We start from the raw sequence: 16,421 nt of genomic DNA on the forward strand, positions 1-16,421 counted from the left end.
ACTTATGCTCCTTGCTCCAAAACGCCTCAGGATTTTGCTGAAGTTTTCTTTGTGTTTCATCTCAGGAAGCGGCACACGGCCAAACTACTGCCCCCTCACTGTGATGGCAGCTTGAGCTCCACGCTAGGCAGCAGAAACCTGGGAGGGAAGGTGTGAGCAGGCCCAGGTGCCCCCCACCCCCCAACTAAAAATTCCTTTCACAAGGAAAAGTACTGCCTGAATAGCTGTGTCCACAGCTGACACCACATTTAAGCCTATAGCTCTTTTACCATCCAAACCTCTCACAGTGAAATAAATAGAAAGCGACAGTGACTACAAAATGCATTTTTATAAAATGCCTTTTTTCATCTTCAGTGGAACTGTGCTTATAGCAAATAATACATTATTAAAATTTCACTCTGCTCGGTCACTTGGGCTTTGTGGGGTTAAAATCTACACTAATGTCCACCTAGCATTACGCTCGGATTTCAGCTACACAGTATATTTAAATTACTGGCAAACATAACTCCTTTTGCATGGTTCAGTTTAATTATGTTCGACAACTTAAAATTGCAACTACAGAGGACTAAAGACAACAAAACTGGTAGAATTCAAAGATACAGGAGGAACCCAAGCTACTTTAAACTCGCCACTGTTAATGGAATTAGCTTTTAAACGCTTGCACTTTCTTACTAGAAAGTAACATACGGTGTATCAAGCAAGACTCACTACCTTACAAATAGCTGAGTATTTTCACTTTTCGTTGCTCAGAGTTATGATTTTTAAGAATACACTGTTACATTAATCACATTAACATTTAATTGTGCATCTTACCCTGTTCTGCCATTCCTCCCTCCGCTGGTTTTATTGACAAGATTTAAGGTTTGCCTCTGCAGTTGTTCTTGTGAGCCTTGGGATGCTTTAAATAGAGCAATATTTGGAACGTGCTTCAGCTGCCTTGCTTGCTGATGCCAGTTTTTGGCTATATGCATTCAATTGTTTAAAAAGACAGGAGTTCAAGGTATTCAAGCTTACCTCTTCCTATTTCTGCAATTGCAAATCTGTTTTCAAAGAAAGATGAGCAAAGAGGGGTCGTTATTTGGAGCGGAAGAAAAATGAGGATGAGGACAGCTTTATGGTCTCTTAACCACATGACAAATTTGTGTAATATTTATGTGCACCCACATACTTTGAACATGACAGGGATCCAGTTCAGTTTTAATCTCACACATCTCCTCTCTTCCCCCTCCTATCAAAAACCAAAGCCAAATCCTACTCAGTAATACTTGTATATGCAGTTCTGTTAATGCCATCAGTTATTTACTAAGCACCACCAGTATCCCGTACTTCACAAAGCACAGATGAACTGTTAGTGTCTAGCCTCTGAAAGGTTACAATGTACAGTCACAGGTTTTCGTTACTTCTCTGGGTAGTAGCCAACAAAATTCAAGGGAGGGACATTCCTAAAACAATCTGAGAATGATTTTGTCTTAAGCAGAATACAAGGAGGTTAATCAAAACTCATTGCAAACCGCAGTCTCTAATTCAGAAAAAGAAAAAAAAAATGGAGATGAGTGCCAGATCTCTGCCAAAAGGACAAACTGCACATCATCTTGTATCCATACAAGGAGTGCTCCATATAAAGATCCCTTGGAGTGATCCTGGCCACGGTCTTTGACCAATAAGCATAAGAAATTCACTCAGAGCTTACCAGGAAAATGAAATCCTGTACAGAACATTCAGAGGAACATGGAGGTTGCATCACACATCACCAAGGAGCCCCCAAGCAAACACTTTTGTTCAGGCATGGGAGGCCATTTTATCTGACTTTTAGCAAGTTTATACATAATCCCACTTCAGAGGTAGGCCTAGATACTAAATGAAACTGGGATGCTTCCTGTGTGCTTTTGAAGTGGAAAAGAACACAAATCGTAGTTCAAAAGCCACTACATATAACAGGTGCACAGGGTGTTTTGAAGTGATCTAATCTGGATGTTTGCAGAGTCCAGAGGGACTGATCATGTTCTCCCAGAAGATGAGATAGGGCTCAGAAACAAATAACACAGATCTTCTAAAAGACATTATTCCCATCTCATGTGTTTGTTGATTAAAGATTAAGTACTTTACATAAAAGATATTAAATTTCAGTTATCACCTTGCTTCAGAATTGGCTCCTCTTTCAGTGGCTGTGGAGATCACATCTTCCTTAGAGCTACTGTATCAGGCTGCCTGCAAAAAGGGAATTAAACCAAAGTTAGAGTCTAGAGACCAAGGTGGACAAAATACGGCTCTTCAAGCCATCACGATCTAACTTGATTTAAAGCAGATCAGAATCCAAGTAATTAATTTTTAAAGGACTAGAGTTGGTTATACCAGAAATGCAGTCCCAGCCCCTCCCAAGGGGGGCGGCTGATCCTGACCACAGGAGCTGCCTTCCAGCGTTCGCTTCTCGCTTCCCTGCCCGCTCCCTCAGCCCCTGGGCCACAGAGGCAGAGCAGAAGGGTGCAGATGCGTGCCCAGTGCTGCATCTACGAAAGAGCTGGGGGAGAGAACCTTCAAAATACCCATAGGAAAGGTAATTAAATGTCTGGTTATTTTTTCATGGAAGATGTTTTTTTGTCCTAGATGCAACAATGGAAACTGTGGGCCCCAGGCCACACATGACTTGTATCCATCTGCAAAATATTTTTATTTGGAATAAACAACAAAAACAACAAAAATGGATGGCAGTGGATTATCTTAAATACGATTATTTGTCTTGTTGTGATCTGTGCCTTAGAAACCATGCTAACGTACACAAAGTGATGGAGCAACATTCAACTCTGGCAAAACTTTACTGAAGACAGTTGTTTTATATCAACGATGAATTTAGCTTTGTATGGATTAGTTTTGTTGCTTACTATAAACAGTTCCCATGTTTTGGTCTTCTGAGTTTGTCACGAGTTCTAAGAAAATTACAGAAAAATGAGTGAAGCCAAGTCACCTGAGAATTTTGCATGAATTTCTGCCATCAATACCTTGATCAACCCGCTCCTCAGTCAGTTTGTGCTCACCGGCTCTTAGGTTCTTGTGTTTCTGCTTGTATGATGAGACACTGCCCACTGAAACTTATCAAAAAACTTCCACTGGTTTCTAGAGTTCGGTTTGAGCAAATATTGTATTGACATAACAACTAAAATGGCAAGTTCTCTGAGTACAGAAGTTTTCTGGTACGGCATATGCCGAGTATGACTCCGCTGCTGGCTTCTGCCCTGCATTCTTCAGCAAGATGGTTGCCCTGAAGAGATGCTTTGCTCAAGCACAGCATAAGGAACTGATTTTGTCACTGTTGTCCAAAATGGGCATACTCTTAAAATAAAATTTGGGGTTATATAACATTTTATTGTGCAATGCACAATACATAGTAGCGTGTCATCTTGAGACAGAATAAAGAGCAAGCTTTGCACTCTTTGTCTAGCTTTGCTGTAGAACAATAGACTTTTTGAGATAGAATCCGGTTTGTTATAAAAAGAAATACGAGTCTGATCCCCGTGTCATACGTTTATTAAAAACATAAAACACAAAACTCTGATGCAATAACTTCATTTGCTGCATAGCTTTTCCCGTAAGAATCCTATCTGGTTTTGGTTCTGCTATTTATATATATATACATCTGATCTAATGGAAATAATTTCTACCATGAACCATGTACTCCTAACAAGATGACCTGACCTTCACAGATTGGGATCTTTCCAGGCTTAGTTGCCCTAGGCAAGGACGGAGCGTCACTGCTGTTTGAAACGGTTTTGATAACTACTACCCTCATTTAGCTGCAAGCACAGTAAGGGTACTCTGCAAATCTAAAGCATGAGGTTAAGAATATGAAAGTTGTAACTTCAAAAAATGTAGTATGACAATATAGACATTATTTTAAACATCACATCTTCTGTTTGGAATGGAGGAATGAACTGCAGACATAACATAGATTTCAGTCCAACAGCCAAAAAAGCAGGGCGCCAGTTCCAAAATATAAGGAACCAGGAGAGTACACAGTGTTTGAGAAAAAATGCAAGAGAATGGTTCGTGGCAAATAAGCAGCTACTTTTTTACCAGCTGAAGAACAATACACAAGAAAAACAATTTCCTCATTTTGATTTGTGTTTCAAATTACATTATAATTGGCATATATTTTGTTTCCCTCTGTGTTTGTGCTGGAGTGCTAAAATACTCACTATTCATCGTCAGACTCAGATGGTTAACTGTGGTCGGCTATGAGATCCCGTTTTTTGCTGAGGTACTCAACAGATTAGTCTCACTTAAAGCAGTATTTTGAGCGATCTTGTTGACTTCGGTACCATTAACTGCTCAAAGCTAGGAATGCACTTTAAATGCTTTAAATGCCTTCAGTGCTTTAAGTGAACTAGGGCCAAAATTCGGAGGAGGAACCCAGTCAGCCAACGGGGCTATAAGTTGTTCCGGAAGAGAAAGCCATTGTAAGGGGAAAAGCAGTACCCGATATTTTAGAAAATACTAAATTCCTGTCTTCGGATACTTGTGGGCTTTGCCAAAAGGAAAAAAGTAAAAATAAAAATGGAGAGGCTGCTGTTGGAGTCACTGGCTGCCGGGCTGTTATGAATGCAGTTGTTCACAAACTCATCTGCTTCCCAGCAAAGCTGCCCGTGCCGCTGGCTGCGGGGAGCAGCCAGAGCCCTGGGCCGGCTGCTCAGCTGCTGCCCTTGTGCCAAAGCTTTGGTGAGGGCTGTGAAGGAACAACGTCCCTAGCTGCGTCCCTAGCTGCGCGCCAGTGTCCGCCTGGCGCTACGAAGTGCCTTACTCTGCTGATCCCTATCTTCTGGCTATTCCTGCACTTACAGGGTGGAACTGTGCGAGCCGACACCCTTCGAAGGACTGACGGCAGCATTATCTGAGCGATTTAACTGCTTCTGCCCCAAAACTGTTGGGGAAGGTCTCGGGAGCTGCTGGTGCTGCTGGTGCCCGCGCCAGGCCAAACGCCACCCGCAGCATGGAGGGGACCAGCGCCTGAGCAGCGGGCACGGAAAGTGAACGGGCACGGGGCAACAACGGCCTGCAGCCGACCCAGAAGGAACAGTGAGAAGAATCAAGCCAGCGCTAGCAGAAATGCATCTGTACGGCTCTTTAACCAGTCGACAAGGGCCACAAGGCCTACAGAGACAGTGCCACACCGTGCAGCTGGCAGTTAGCTTTCCTTTAACAACAGTGGGCACAGTCCAAACGCCAGAGACAGCATCTCCGAAACCAGCCACCTTGTTTTCACAGAGCCCCGGGCACACATCTCCGCTTCGGGCCCCCCTCTCCCTGCCCTGGTGCTGCTCCCCGGCAACGTGTTAGGGAAAGATTTAGCTATGAACAATCATGCATCACCTCAGTAGGAGGCAAACCCTTCCCCTTTTGTACCACATGGAGTATTGCTTCACAGCACAGCCCCCCCGAGGAATGCCAGGAATACAATAGAGAAAGCAAACAGAGGCTGCTTGGGAACTGCGGCACAGATGCGTTAGCTTGTGTTACTTCTGGTGGATTCGAGTGATTTAGTGTCTGACGTTTGAGAAGCAACAGCCAGAACACCTCATTAAAATACTGGCCGCTTTGCAAAAAGAATTGGCAATGTTTATTCTTTAAACAACTAATACGTTTAGAGTACACTCTAATCTTTGTAGTTTTATCAGGCAGCTGGATATCAAGTATGAGAATGCCAAGTTTAAGTTTTTGTAGCCGTACTTCTAACACCTAAAAGTCTACATGCAGCATTCAGTAGGTTGGCAAAGAAACATAGTTTTGCAAATCCTATACGATTTGTATAAATAACTCTAGGGTACACAGCTTTGTATTAGAGTAGAGGGACACATCAACTCATCTTCACAAACAGAATGACCCAAGTAATAAAATCTTTAAAACTTTGTAATATTGACACTAATTTTCTTTTAAATCATTTTTCTTTTAATTGAGCTTTTTACTTTAAAAAAATGGTTTACTACATAAATCAAAGGCCACATTTACATACCTTGACTTGTATTATTACTTTGCCATGCTCTCCTGTGACCTGTAGACTAACATGTGAGAATATCAAATTACTGCCTTCGGAAAATAGATGTGCATATGGGAGATCTGTCCAGTGAGAGGAATTTTCTTCTTAGTTACACCCATCTCAACATTTGAAAACTCCCTTAAAAGTGCTAGATTACTTCCACTCATATCTACAGCATCAGAATAACAGCAGAGCATTGACTTATTTGATAACTGAGTGACTGAGACCTGAAAAATTCCATTTTTAATAAATGGAAGCTTAATGCTTTAAATATTTAATTCCACACACTACTTCCTAAGGCTCAGGGTACATACCCAAGGCAGGACTCTCCAGCTGGATGCTGAGATATCCGATAAAAAAAGCTACAAATATCAATGGAAGTATTCTAGCTTAGAGAAGCAGCAGTATCAGTGGAGACATTTACACGTGCAATGTCATTTCTGGATTAGCTCCCCACTGGTCTCTAAAAACAATGGCTGATAACGATTTTGGTTTGCCTTTGCATAGCTTCGCTTCAGTGGCTGCAGAATGATTGGTAAATACCTTTCTTACCAGCACCGGGGTAGTTGCTGTGAATAAATCTGCCCGACACATTAGTTATGAACAGCGGCCTCGGCTGGATGTCTTAGAGCCGAGCCTCAGACAAGAGGCAAGATGTCCCACGAAGCGACGTGCGGCCGCCCCTGCCAGGTTTCAGCGCTCCACGGAGCAGCCGAGGCCTCAGCGAGCACCGTGGGCACCACAGTGCTGCCAGCCCACCATGCTGCCCGTCCAGGCCCCGGTCTGCTGGCACTGCACCGAGCAGGACCCCGAACGCCCGAAGGGCAGCCCCACGCAGGGTCTCTGACAGGACAAGTTTCAGGTAGTCTGTGTAAAACTTCCCTGGATTTCCTCCCCTCTGATGATTACCACTTCGGAAGGAAAAGCAACCCAGTCACGCACCACAAATCACTATGGGAAACGTCAGCTTTCTAGAGCACGCATGTTAGGATTTATACAAGTGTCGCCTGCTGGTGTGGCTTTTACAGTGACAACTGAAGGAAGAACTGGCATTTTCCTCATAACTTAAAGGCACTTAATGTGTCACTCGAATTTGCATTGAATCGAAACTTCTTGACCGAGCTGCTAAGCCCGAGGTAAAAATTCCAGCTCTGCCGTGCTGCATTTTCCGTGCGATGTTTCTGCTATCAGAGAACCCAGGAAGCCAGTCACCGTGTCTGTCCTTCTGCTCCGGCCAGGAGGAGCAGCGCACCCCGCGGGCAGCAGCCAGCCGGAGGAGCGGCGGGTGCCGTGCTTGGCCCTCAGTGGGTGCCAGGCCCGTGGCCGGCCCCACTGCCCCGTCCTGCTGGCAGAAAGCCGAGCGGAGCCGCAGGGCCACAACAGCAAACCCCAAACCCCACACTGATCGGCAGGACTGTGGCCACGGCCTATCCAGCAGCCAGCTGTTTGAGACCCGGCTGGTTCCTGCTCTCCTGGCCCGTTGGGCATGCTGCCCTCCTTCCCTGGTTCGTGAAGGGACTGTTCCTTTGGGTGAACTCACGTTTTGTGCTCAGGGTGGGTTTTTAACCTTTCCAGCTGTGAAACTCAAGTGGGGAGCAGAAGCTTCCCTCAGGTGGTGGTTGGGGTGGGGAGGCCGCAGTGGAGGAGGCCAGGAGCCACGGGGGAGGCTCCGACACGAGGTGCTACAGCAGCCCCATACCTGCAGCCCCATATCTGGTGCTCGTTTGTCTCAAGCGCTTGGGTTTCACCATGATGCCTTGGCAGAGACCAAAGAGGAGGAATCTGCTGAATATTCGGTGACATTCTTGGCCGTTCCCTTGTTCTAACTCCTTAAAACAATAACAGAATTGCTCAGCTGTGATGCATATTCCAGTTCTTGGTTCAGCCCTGAATTTCCTACCAGACTGAAGATAGAGCATTCAGAAACAAATGCTGGCTTGTATGATTCCAGCTCATGTGCTAAGCAAAGTTGTACAAAGGCTGGAAACATTTTGATTTGGTCTTATTGTGCCCTTTGAAAGAACACTGGATCACGCCAGCAAGGAATATAATGGGAAAGAAAAAAAAAGAAAAGAAAAGCCAAAAGGAAAAGAATATATTCACTAACAGATTGTGAAAAACTTGCTAAAAAGCTGCATTTATCTAATATTTGAATAATTAATTTCTTGATTTGGACATTTCAATTAAACATAAAACCTGGTTAAAGACAGAGCAAGATGATTTCAATGTCCTCTTTTGAATAAAATGAAGGATTTCTTCAGGAGCTTTTATTCAGTATTTTCCCATGTATTAAAAAGCTTCAGCATCATCAAGTATAAGCCGGACATGGAATTTGTGCCCTAAGGTCATACACCCTAAAGTGCACCTTCCCCAGCAGAAATCCATATCCTGCTCTTATCCCTACAGATGAGGATTCTCTTTTCCTAAAAATGGAAAAAAGCAAGCCTGAACAAGGGTGGCAGTTAGTGAATGGGGACAAAATCCAAGGCAAGAACAAAACAACAACTGATAAAGCCAAAATATCCTAAGGTCAGCAGGGAGACACTGAACTGTACCAGCTGCAAGGGAGCAGCACTTACATGAGTAGCTGAGAGCTCTGCACCGCCGAGTTGCCATTTCCGAGTGTGAGCTGAATCTGCGTGATGTTGGGGTGAGACTTGACGCTGTCCTCCTGTGGGCATGGGTTTAGCATTCTGTAGCATGTTGTAGACAGCTAGCCAAAAGACATTTTCTCTCTTGCTTGACTCGTGTGCACATTTGTCTGGATTTTATACCCTTGTGGAAACAACCACCTCTGTTCATGGTCCACCTACCTGTGGGAGAACATGAGACAGATCTTTGTTCCCTACCTTCTCTATAAATTATATTTTCCTTTTTAAGTGAATCCTCTGTGCAGGGGAAAATTTGTGGTTTTAAAATTACCAGAACACATCACTTATTAATTCAAAACAGCTTTGCAAGCCTTGAAAAGCCATCAGAACATTCCCAAGTTTCATCCAACCAGAAATAAATTTGTCAAAAAAATATTCAGCAATTGCTACTTTCATGCACAGACTAAAAATAATAATAATAATCTTATTTGCAAGAACAAAACTAGCTTTACTATGCTAGATAGGCAAACACTAAGTCCTTAGAGGAAACGTAAGGTGCAGAGCAGCGGTTCCCATGCTGGTGCTACAGTACCCTCTCGTGTCAGACAGTGCAACTTCAGGTTTTCAGGGAGCTCGGGCTCTGCTCTGTTAGATCACTCAGCTGAGACCGTGGGGTTACATGCACACAGAAAAGGTGGTGGGTTTTCTTTTTCTTTCTTTTTCCTTTTTTTCTTTTTTCTTAAATGAAATACTCTACACTTAAACGTCTCTCAGGAAAGATGTATTTACTGTTTGGGGGCTTTGAGAAGGACAAGGAGTGTTTCCTCCCCCTGCGGTGTCTGCCCCTGTTTAAAAGACTCCTGCTGCAATGACAGGAGATGAAGCGGGGCACCAGGACCTCACAGACCTCAACCCTCGGTACCCACCTACACAAGCCAAGAGATGCTCAAAAATGACTGAGCACCGGCATTTTGGCTGTTGTTCGGATTACGTGAGATTACATGATACAGCGTAAGTGGGCTTTACCTTGCCGCTCAAGGCTGAGGGGTTTATAAATCCTCATCCAAAATAAAACGGTCAGTGGTCATTTTTGTAAGGCCTTACTTGCACATAGAAACTCACCACTTTAATCACTCTGGTTTAAGTTAATTGCTGCACAATGTATGCAGAAAGCCTTAGTTCAGGAACAGGCTTTCCTCGGATTCTGTTTACTCTCATTTCATTTACAGTAATCTGAAATAAGCTATCTTTAACCCTCATAAAGAGCACATTATCTTTCATAATGGCTTAAGTGCTTTAAAATCATGTTGCAAGTAAAAGGGCTCACAGATAAGCTCAAAGGCTAAGACAAAAATGAAAAGAAAACACTTCTGGAGATTTTTTAAGGGAGATAATCTCTTAAAATAGCCTTTTAATAAAAAGTTATTTTGTAGTTGAAATTTAAAGCAAAATCCATGAAGAGAGTGAGTATGGGCTATACACAGTGTAAGAAAACAACTCTTTTAGGGGTATATAATGTATATTAGATTAGATTATTGGCAGATAACAGGAGCTCAGGCTCCTGTTCCGTGTTCTGTGAGTGTATCTCAGAACTACGGATTTATGTTTTTTATCAGGGCACTAATGCCTTTGCTAGTTCAGCAGACTCTGAACCAGTCACCAATTTTTCTAATGCAAAAGTTTACAACATCACCAGACATGCTAAAGTCAAAATATTCCATGTGTTACATGAATAATTACAAGTGTCAACAACTGCCAGCAATAGTTTAGAACACACTAAAAGCCCAAATGAAGCACAAATTCACTTACTTTTCCTCTCCACAGAAACTGATGCTGCTGATTGATTCAGGTATGTCCTGTGAGTACTGATACCATCATCTATCCTGCAAATAAATTATTCATGCAAAATGAGAATCGTAAGGTTCCAATGTTTATATTTCTATGGGCCTATGCAAAGGAAGGAAAGAATTTAATTTCGAAATATTTTTCTAATTTTTCAGACATTCCCTAAGTGGACTTGATTTCTTTTTCCTGGTAGCTATTTATGAGCAAGCAACTCAAAGTTTAGGTGCCGTCAAACGCCAAAGGATGTCTTCTTCTAAATGTATACTAATTAAATTAGCAGCATAGGTAATTACATTGACTTTATGCGTATATTATGCAATATTCCAATTGACACAATTAATATTCCATGTCATGTGTCATACTTCAGCTTCCTGTACTGAAATACTAACATTTCTTAACCAAGATGTTAATGATCTGTAACGCACTGACCATTTCCTTGATCATTTTCTCCAGCTCCTTCACCCTGGAGCTGACACTCACAAGCCTGGTGGCACCAGGCCCCGCGTGCAGGACACCCAGTGGCAATATTGCAGAGCATCGCTTGGTACTGCGCTCACTCCGGGTGTCGGGCACGTCTGGGCAGTGTGGCTCTGTGCACTTTTAAAATAAACTCAGGTGAATTCGATAGGACCCCAGAGACTTCCCGCTGAAGCAGCATCCTTCACACAACGTTTCAACTAATGTTATGGGGATGGCGCCAAGCCATGCCACCCTCTCCTCCTCGCTAACACAGCTCTGCTGCAGCAGGGTCTGCAAAATGTGTCAACGGCAGAATGAAGGACCTACTGAAACTAAAGTTCTCTTAAAAGTCTGCCCTTTGCCCTGTGCCTGACTCCTGTCTAAATGCCAGCCACATATTTTATATGTGTACATACAAAAGCCCTCCCCTCAAGCGGGCGTCCTGCCACCTTGCGCCTCACTGATTTCAATGAAACTGCCCCAAAAGCACGAGGTACAGCTGCCAGCCACTAAGGTCAGCATTTACACCTCTGTATGCTGCACCCTGGGCTCTAAAACCGGCACGATGAAGTAAGAAAACCCGCACAGCGGAGACACCTAAAAATACTCTCCCAGGAAATGCCGGAGCGGCTGCGACTGGGGGCGCGGGGCGGCACGGCCGGCTGCGGCCCCGTCCCGCGGCGGGTGCACGGGGGCAGCGGCGTGGGGCTGGTGCTGCACCTGGGTCACCAAATCCCCACAGCTTAATGGCACCTTCCTGGAGAGAGAGCCCCAGGAACGCGAGCCCTGGCACTGCACCAGCAACGTGTGCGGGTCGTTTATTGCCATTTTACAGCCTACCAACCATTTTGTGGGGGCTAGAGGGAACTTCCTGCTGTTAAAATAAAAAAAAAAACATAGACTATTCCTCATGCTAGTAAGTAATACTGATAAAAGGAGTTATTTTTGGCATTCTTGGCTCTATTTCATAAGCAGTGTCGGATAGCCTAGCCTTTAAACCGCAGCTATTTCTGTTCAGTCTGCCAAATCAATTATTTGCATCCTTTTCTGGCTGTGAGGAAAAGCTCTCCCCGTTCATCCCAGTATGTCCACCGAGCTCACGGTGAGAGCATCTGACCGCTGCAGTATCCAAGCACGGGGTAACAGCCTGCTGGCAGCCCCATCAATTACAGCTCCCAGACACGTGGAAGCAAGTGATCCCACCAAATAAACAGCCTCGTCTTTAACCACTGCTCCTGGAAATGCATTTTGAAATATAGCTTCAAATAATATTAACAAATTCCTGGTACTGCACTTATCCCTTATTTAAAGGGCTTAAGATATTATATCCCCTTCTCTTTGTATAAACCAATTCGGGTTATATAATGCATGTGGATTTGCTTTGACCCAATTCCAGACAGCAATATATTACTAAGCCAAGGCTGTACAATTGCTATTTGCTGGAAAGCAGGTCAGGATCTATTACACGTCAAAACTCTCAAACTGTCCTGAATATTTCAAATTAAAAAGGCAAGTAGAAAATAACCCTTGTGTTGGAATGATCCTGCTGCATTACCTCGCTCATGAATTTATATTGGGTGCATATTTTATCAGTTCGTTTGCTACTTTTCAACATCCAAGCTGCATGCGCAGCTTGTTGTGACAAACCAGGGCCAGGACTGCACAGCTACAGGAGGAGGAGGGCACCAGCAGCCGCCCCAAGCACAGCAGGTGAGGATCAGACATGGCAAGCCTGAGGAAGACACCCTCTGTTCCAGAGTAGCACAAGCCCAAGAATTTCTAAGCCTCATGCGTGCTGAAGGCAGGAGGGGGCACATGCTCCGGGCAGGACTGCTCCCTCTGCTCCTGCTGTCCCCACCGTGTGCAACCGTGCTGAGAAAAGGCACTTGGAGGTGAGGGAGCAGAGATGGAGAGGTGTGGAGAGGCAAGGAAGGGATGCGGGGCGAGATCTCACATGCAGTGGGCTTGGAGGCCTGCTGGTACTGACCTCTTCTCCAGGCAGGACACTGGAGTGTGACTGTCAGGAGGATGTGTGGCTCTCAGTGCTCATATATATATATGTATATATATACATACACACATATATATACATACATACACACGCATATATATTTAAAATAATAATAATAATAAAAAGGACGAGGTCTCTGGAGGAAAACGGGCTTCCTTCCAGCAACCTGAGGAACACAGCTGCCTTTTCTCTCTCTGTCAACATCTCCTGAGTATCCAAAAGCACGCAGGAAGTCAGACTGCTGATTTCTTCGGCTAACTCAGGGCCAGTCTTAAAGAAACCCATTAAATCCACTAATTTCCAGTCTCATCCTTCTCAGCACATGATGCCAAATGCTGCCCATGAACTCTATTAGTGGGCTGTGTGTTTGGATAGATCTGGTTTGTCCTCAGCCCCTCAGTTACGGCTGCGCCACGTGGTAGGAGCGCACAGACTGAGCTGGTCTCTGTTATAGGAACCACCGTGAAGCACAGTCCTGTCCAAGGCAAAAGCAGACACAAGGCTGCTCAGAAGCCAAAGGGTTTGGGGCACACGCTGGTTTGTGAAGGGGTGCCGTGGGAAGGAAGGGACGCGAAGCTCGGCGGGGCCAGACGCAGAGAGCTCGCAGCAGCCGCGCAGCAGGAGAAGGGCAGGATGGGGGGCGGCGAGCAGCGCCCGCTGGCACCCACGCTGCACAGCCAGCGCTGTCCCGCCGTGTCGGCGAGGGTACTGCCGGGGGTCTTCGGCTTCGTGGCAGAGGGTGCCTAAAACTCTCCCTCTGCACTTCGAATGCTTGCAGGGTAAGCACGGCTTCAGTCTGTCTAAGCAGATGCCGTTTATTAACTTATGTTTTATGTCACTAGCACTACTGCTACACTGAATTAGTTATTTATTTATTCCAGGCGTATTTATTATGCCATCAGGAAATTCAGTATTCTGTGTAACAGAGAGAAAAGAAAACAGTTCTCCCATAGCTACTAAAGCTTCACATGCAACAGTTTTCAAAACCAGATGAGTATCGGGTGGGCTGAAATCCTACAGAACTGTAACACTACAGGGGTACTGATCATTTCCAAATAACTTTTTTTTTTTTCTGTTGGACAACCACTCCTATCCAAAGTCATCCATATTCATCACACTCATCATTTGTGCCTCCAGCTACGTGAAAACTCATTGCATCACAAATTAATGGAGTTTCAGTGAGGCAAACTGATTTTCCCCAGTGCATGCCTGGAGCATCTTTGCGTATATCTCTACAGCAATGAACCAATAAAACCTTACCCATCCCAACCCCCCGGCTAGTTAAGGATTGTTCCCACAAACAAGGTGCTCTAAACAATATCTCCACAGCTAGAACTGACCTGCACCCTCTGCTTTTTATGCACCATCAAAGGACCGTCTGTAACACCTTTGGCAAAGCGCTGAACGTCAGATGAACAAATCCTTAACGACAGCAGTGCCTCGTACAGGCTTCACTGCGTTTAACCATCTAAAGCTCTTGCCTCTGAGCAGGGCTTGGCATGCTGGAATGCCGTCACGGCAGCATTCAACCAGAGAAAGCTGGATGATGTAGATGCTGCTGTCCAACAGCTCACTGATTCAGATGTGTATGAGGGTTATTTTGAAAGTTACCCTTTGTTTCCAAATGCAGATGCATTCACGTTTTGCCACTGAATTTTAATGTTTCTGAAGTAAAATATTCTGCATATGCTACTCCGTTTCCTTTTCCCAATTTTCCAGAAAGCTGGAAGAGTTTAAATGGGGCCAAGAGAGAGAAAAGCATCTGAGCTAGTTCCAGCTGTACCTCGGGAGCTTCTGCTTCGCTCTCTGTGAAGCTCCTGGTCTCCATAGTTACAAAAAGAGTTGGAAAATAAAGATCGGGTGTTACCTCAGATGCTCCTATCCAGAAGAACAAAGCTGCTGGGAAGCTCCCTGCCTGACTGTTCTCTGCCGCTGGGGATTGACTGGCCAGCTCCTAAGGATGACGATATCTGAATGCAGATGGGTTTTGTTTCCCTATGAGTGACACTATTCCTACGGAGAAACAGGTGTATTGAATCTTGACAACGTAATAAATTCACAGTGCAAAGCGATGTATGCCAGGTTGCCACATGGAGGGGCCATATGGACAGGCCAGAGCCGTAAACGAAAGTCCCCACGTGTTCTTTTCCAGCAGGATGCTTGTTGGCTGAAGGGGAAATTTGACTGAAGGACAGCTTGCTGGATTATTTTTCTAAAATCAAATAGAAGTTGTTTGATAACTTTTTTTTTTTTGAGCTCAGAAGCCTGTTTCACACAAATTGCAAAATACCTAGTAATTCAACAGCTCTTCCTCTACAGTTTGGAACAGCAAAAAGGAGAGGAACCAGGACATAGGCAACAGAAATAAAATTCTAGATGAAAGACCACCACCAAAGAATATGTGACTTCACTAAATCTTCCAAACCTGACACTCCTGAGCATTTCCTAGTAGTTCTCTTAACTACACTGAGGTTTGAACCAGTCCCAGGGAAATGAAGGAATCTATCCCAGTTTAGAGCTAAGAGTATTATTAAGGCTTGTAGTGACAGACAAGTAAAAACCCCAAACTGCAACAGGCACCAGGATTACAATACGCTTGCTGACAGAAGTCTGTTCTGCAAATACGAGACTGTCCCTGCAGCAAAGTCATTTGACAGTTGGCATTGCTTAAATCTGCCCCACAGAAGTCACAAAGCTGGGTCCATCCTTAATGTCTGAGCGAGCATCTTATTAAACGTTAATGGAAGTGTGCTGGCAGCTATCTCGTTATTCCGTCCAGCTCCATAAAGGTGTTAGCACTGCTCAGGGAGCCAGGTCACTGTCAGCATCCTACCACGCTTCTGCTGTCAGCTTCGCCCCGTGCCACCTCCACTCGTTTCAGCACGGCCCTGGAGCAGCCGGCAAGCTCGTCCTCGTCCAGCGTGACTGCGATGGGAGAGGGCTTCACCACTACGGAGAAAATGGCGTTAGAATTAGTCAAAGCACGTCTTACTTATAGAAGACGGCTGAGATATCGTGACAGCCAAGTTGCATTTCCCAACTGCTCTTCCAGAGGAGTTCTCTCCTTTGCGAGAGGAAGGGGACCACCACCTCGTTCCGGAGCACCCACCTCACACACCCCCTGCCCCGCCACGACGTACAGCAGCACGGGTGGGCAACCTCTTGGTTTGGCTGAACAGACCATTCATCGGCTCTGCTCTTGCCAAGAAGTTTTTCTTCAACCTCTCAGATGAAACAGGAGGAACAGTAACAGAATATTATCGGGGTATATATTTATCCCTTGAAGTTTCTCTGGTTTTTTCACTTTTTCCATACCCTCCCTTCAATGAAAGGCATTCCAACCACACCAGCAGTGATTTTTACGGCAAATGATCAGATTAATTTGTCTCTTTTAAAAAGAAATGCTTAAACAGATACCTGTCTGCATGCTTTTCTTCTATGGCTTTTCCCAGCCATCTTCTCTCCTCTGCCTCCTCTTTGTGCCATTTGT

General features: G+C 44.8%; 1 protein-coding gene across 1 annotated transcript in view; it reads right to left on the reverse strand.

The window, feature by feature from the left end:
• The window catches only part of PLCH1 (phospholipase C eta 1), a 94,475-nt gene that overhangs the window by 3,284 nt on the left and 74,770 nt on the right, over positions 1–16,421 (reverse strand). Inside the window, exons 24-26 of the transcript XR_013955086.1 lie at positions 10,426–10,499; positions 8,605–8,838; positions 2,135–2,208 (exon numbers count right to left, since the gene is read on the reverse strand). The gene's annotated coding sequence lies outside the window, so the exon portion shown is untranslated. The remainder of the gene's footprint in view (positions 1–2,134; positions 2,209–8,604; positions 8,839–10,425; positions 10,500–16,421) is intronic.

The sequence above is a fragment of the Anser brachyrhynchus genome (assembly GCF_964034855.1).
Source record: "Anser brachyrhynchus genome assembly, chromosome: 9".
In the NCBI taxonomy this organism is placed as follows: domain Eukaryota; kingdom Metazoa; phylum Chordata; class Aves; order Anseriformes; family Anatidae; genus Anser; species Anser brachyrhynchus.